General features: G+C 32.6%; 1 protein-coding gene across 1 annotated transcript in view; it reads right to left on the bottom strand.

Annotated features, from left to right (window-relative positions):
• LOC117171242 (voltage-dependent calcium channel gamma-5 subunit) overlaps positions 1–4,953 on the bottom strand; it is a 154,890-nt gene extending 149,937 nt beyond the window's left edge. The window contains exon 1 of the mRNA XM_033358355.1: positions 4,681–4,953. The gene's annotated coding sequence lies outside the window, so the exon portion shown is untranslated. The remainder of the gene's footprint in view (positions 1–4,680) is intronic.
• Between the last annotated feature and the right edge of the window lie 350 nt (positions 4,954–5,303).

Raw genomic sequence — 5,303 nt, 5'->3', positions numbered from 1 at the left:
TGCATGGACATAAAAGAAGCTAGAGAAGTATGCCAGGACAGGAAAGTATGGCGGCAAATAGTTAATAAAAAGAGTGTCAGTAGCGTGAATGACGCCTGAAACCAAAGACTTTGGCCACTAATGGACCCAAGTGGGGAACCTTACATAACGACTTCGTGAGGTTCTTCGCTTGGGGTGATTGCTAGAGAGATTGATCAGCAAACTGGGTCGGAGACGTGTTGCGGAACGAACGTGTTATTCACTTAAATAGCACGAGAATTCTGGATCAATCTGAAAAATCTCTATCCCTTCCACACACTACTCCTTTTCCCTATCCAGTGAGTCACGCCTACCCCGAAAGGGAAATGGCTTAATGGTGTAATAATAATAATAATAATAACAATGCATCAAAAATTTAGAAGGGGGGATTATTTTCAATTATAGGTTTATCCTGCCTTCTGTTTGAAACGATTATTAATTTGGAGCACATTCTATATTTGTAATGCTAAGCACATTTCAAAAGCTTCTAGTTTTTAATTTTTATCCAACTAGATTTTTTCATTGAACAGAAATGTGTTTTTATAATCTAAAATTAATAGGTCCGTACTAATAATTAGAAAACAGAAAAGATACAGAGTTTGCCAGAATTCCCGTCCATCTTCCACGCGGAAAAAAGCATGAATTTAAGAAAATTTCGGTATGAATACGGACGATATAATATATTCATGCCGGATTCATCGTGGCTCAGATGTAATCGTGATTGCCTTATACAGATTTATAATTAACCCTACAATACAGTTTCTAATGGCAAGTTTCAATCCAGTACGTTTTCTTGAAAAAAATAAAATTTTGTTAGTTCAAGAAAATATTTTATTGTCTTTATTCGTGACGATATTTTCGTGATACAATATTAATTCTGTTTTCGTGCAGTAGGCCAATCAAGTTTGCCTATTTTTGTTATTCGTACAATGATGCTTCGTACGATTAGCGTTGTCCATGAAAGAAACGATTTTTTTCTTCTTCAAAATGTTCTATACTTGTCATTTTTATAAAACAATAGGGAAATATTCTTTTATAAGTAAGTTTCAAATTTACGACCATTATAAATGCTATAAATTTTATTACAGATAAAAACAGTATTACTCAATTTGAAAATGCAATTGTTAGAAAAATGTCGAACAGTCTGAAGGGGATGATATTGAAAGCTCGATTTCGTGTTATGGGGTTAAACAATCAATGAGAAAGCAGTAAATCAATTTCGAGGTATTAACACACTAACTGACGCAAAAAAAGGGGAGGGTGAGATATCCGACAGGGCATGTGACATCAATGGATAATTGCCTTGCTATTTAACGTACAATGTGAGAACGAGATTGTATTTACCTACCATTGCAGAGTGCTGCAACTGCACCACGATTTGCAAAGGCTTCATTATTTCACCGTAAATTTGTTTTTATGTTGAGACTTACTCCAGAGAGGCTAGATATGTTCTTAACTTATCTTAAATAACAAAGTTGATGTTATCTTTTCACTCACTATTTCCTTGTCTTAATTGTGTTTATTTTCAGTGCATTCTTAGTTTATTATAATAGCTTAATATCAATTATTATTCTCACTATCAAAAATATATTTAACAAAATTTGTGTCTATATTTACATGTTATTGAAATTCTAATTTGGTTTAGAAATTTTTCTAAATATTTGTCCCTTTGAAAAAATCGTAAAGCTACTCCAATGAAGTATTTTTATGCAGAAAATCTGAATATGAAAAGGAAGTAGATTTCAATTTGCGATAATTAAAACTTAATTTTTTGAAAGGAAATTAAATAGACGCTTGTGAACATTTTAGACTTATGAATTTCATTCCATACATCTAGTCTGCAGTCTGTTTAAACGAGACTTTTTTCACTGGGAAAATACCCGGAATTGCAGCGACTCTAAATCAGATTTCCTCGATCAAATTATCCGCGAAAAGCGAATGCAATGGAAGGATTCAACTTATGGGTTCTCTTTTACATTTTGATTTTATTTTCACTCTAGCGAAGTATTCCTAATACTTAATTTACTGATTAAATCGCAGAAAGTAGCTCGCGAAATTCAAAAGTAGAATTTTCAACTTTCGGAAAATTTTATAATTCAGAATTTTATGCAGCAGCTGCTGCCTTGAAACATAAATTAAAATTCCAAGATAATATTTTAGGTCTTGAATATAAGTTAGAGGAAAAAACATAGTAGGTTACACGAATACATTTTTTTAAATGCTGGAAGTTCCAAATTGAATTGTATACACATTAAAGTTCAATTTTAAAAAGTTTTCAATTTTTTAGCTACAACTAATAAACGTAAGATCAATAAAAACCCTTTTAATCTAGAGTACTACTTTCAAATAAAAAGATTTAATGTAATAATAAAATTAAACAACTTTCAATTCTGATTGCATTTACAATTGAAAGACAAATTTTTTTTTAATTGCATGTCATTCAATAGAGGAGAGGACTCGAATATGAGATATTCTCGTAATATGAGAAAGCGGGGTATCAGCTAAACTAAGAGACCCACTCGGTTGGTTCTATCACTAACTTGTAGCCCTTGAAGAAAGAGTAATTTTGTGGTACAGTCCATTTTTCATTTGGCTTCTAAAGATTATAGGCAAACTTTTTGTGAAATCGATGGTGGTCGAGTTCTTGGAAGGGAATTCTTTAAACTCAATTATTATTCATTAAATATGTATTAAGCAGTAAAGTTTGTCTGGAATGATAGGGATTGAATAACTAAGTAGGAAAATATCGATAGTGTTGAAGTTTTTTATGGTACAGGTCAGGCATAGTAAGTGCATAGTTGCACGGCCTGGTTCTCATAATATGAGATACCTGTGGTTTTTATAACACTGTGGCTGCGCGGGGTAAATTGATTACAAAAGTGTTTGTGACTACTGCAAAAACTAAATATATCTAAGTAGCAGTAAATTTATACTTCGGAAACATAGAATGAAGTTTTTCATTAAAAATATTACTTTATTTTGCATTTTATTAGCTATTTCCTGGGGTATCACAAACTAAATTTCCTTTAAAATGACCTATATTATTTTTGAATTCAGTACATAGAAATCCGACAATCACGCCAAACAGAGTTGGCATCTCATATTTGGGTACTCTCCTCTAGTTATGGGTCAGTTTCCAATTAACTGTCCTCTTTAAAGTATGCGTTCAAAATAAATATTTCTACAATTTGAAGCTTTAAAAAATTTGTTCAGAAAATTTGTTCGATACAGAATTCAAATTTTCTAGATACAATTTTTTTATTTTTTATTCTAAACTATTGTCTCAAATTTTTAACATACTTGTTTCTTATTATAATATTACAATTTTCTTCAATTTTGAACATCTGAGCTCTGTATTTCAAGCCCGTTCTTAATTTGAAACCTTTCATTGGCGATTATTCTTGCTTTTTTTAAAATCAATTATATTATTGATGAATACATTTCTTGAAACCTAGTATCATTTAAATGGATTGAAACAAGATAATTAAAATTAAAATATTCGAATTGACATTAATTAGACCTTACTTGTAGCTATTCTAAATTTAATTTTTATCTTCTATATATTTAAGCTAGTAGTTATTAAGAAATTTGATTAAAAACGTTCAGTTTAAAGTGGAGAGACTCTAGAAACTATTAAGTTTTTTTGTATCGAAACTATCTGATAATTGTGTATCTTATCACCATAGTACTCCAGAAATATCGTTCTACTGAAATTATCTCTATTACGCTCGATACACACTTCAAACAATAAATTCATGCTCTAAATAGCTATAATGCTGCGCACATGAAAGGGCCATAAATAACTCCAGGCTTTGGATTACCCTAAAAATATCATCAGAAAACTTTAAGCTACAAAAATGATCCCTTTCTTGTATTTACTCATTTAAACACATTCAAAAGATCACTTTTTCTGTGAATGTTACCATGGAAAAAGCAGGTGTTGAGGAATTGTGTCATTTCCTCTTTTCTTATATAAATTATCTTCTTAAGCCGGTAATTTCTTAACTGAATTCTTTATACATTGAAACACTTTGCACTAAACATGAAGAAAGATCTACGTGATTTTGAATAACTTTAATTTCCTTTACTCGCAGAAAAAGGTTTCTTTATATCAAAGAAACATTTCATAAATAAATGATTTGTTTAAACTAAGGAGATTTGCATTGAATCGAACAAATTAGTTTTGAATCCAGACAATTTATATGCGTCGAAGGACTTGACTTCCTAATGGCTCAAAATATTTATTTATTTTGCACTTTATCAATATAGTTTTTCGGTTATTCTAGGAAAATTGTGTTCCTATTTTTTCATTAAATTGAAGTCGTTCAAAATATATTTTATTTTTTCAAAATAATTTATTTAGCTTGATTCTGTCAATTCGGTTTCAAAAGTCCTATCCCAATCACCCACGAATAAGGAATGCCCTAAGTTTTATTTGCAAATGATTCATATTCCCTATCCCATTTTTTATTTTATTCCCTCAACATGTTTTCCCCGCTCCATTCTCATATAAAATCTACATAACGGTAATTTCTCCTGAACATATATCTTGACACGTGCTTCCCCAACTTTACGACTTTTGTATCGATCGCAAGCAAGAAAACATGATCAACCCCTATCGCACTTCAAGTCCAGATTCAAATGCAGATTATTCTAGCTTACCCAATTTCTCCTTAAGATTCGAGAGCAATTCTGATCCGTTTCAAAAACTGGGTTGTATCTGGAAGGACCCTTTGTAATGTATTTAATTAGTACTAATAGAAAAGGGAAAAAATGAGAAGGTACCTAACTGATGGATGAAAAGAGAACCGATGAATGAGCGCAAGAGTCACGGGGAAACTGGAAGATTGCGACAGGGAGTAGGAAGGTAGAAAGAAGGTGGAGGATGATTCCGAGCCGATCGAGTTCTTTTAACTCCCGGAGCGAAACCTATCCCGTAGAGGTTGTAAATTCGACTGCCGGTCGACGCCCGACGCTCCAGCAGAACCACCGACGAGACTTACCCTTCTACCCTTCTACCATGCACATACCACCTCCAACATTCAACCCTCAGTTCAACTCCTCTCCACCTTCGTATCGTGCCATCATCCCCCGTATTCATCCCAGGCGTGGATCCAGAAAAGTGACCTCGGGTGAGGGGCGCGTCGGAGAATTGTATACGCTTAGAGATCTCTGACCAATCAAATTGACCAATTGATAGCAGTCGAATTCTCTATATAAATGTTTCAGGGTAGTCTCTGAAAACAAAAACAAGTTTATGGTCATTTCCAGGTTAACAAAAATTT

Source organism: Belonocnema kinseyi, chromosome 4, assembly GCF_010883055.1.
Source record: "Belonocnema kinseyi isolate 2016_QV_RU_SX_M_011 chromosome 4, B_treatae_v1, whole genome shotgun sequence".
NCBI lineage: Eukaryota > Metazoa > Arthropoda > Insecta > Hymenoptera > Cynipidae > Belonocnema > Belonocnema kinseyi.
This window is presented reverse-complemented; position numbering and strand designations above follow the sequence as displayed.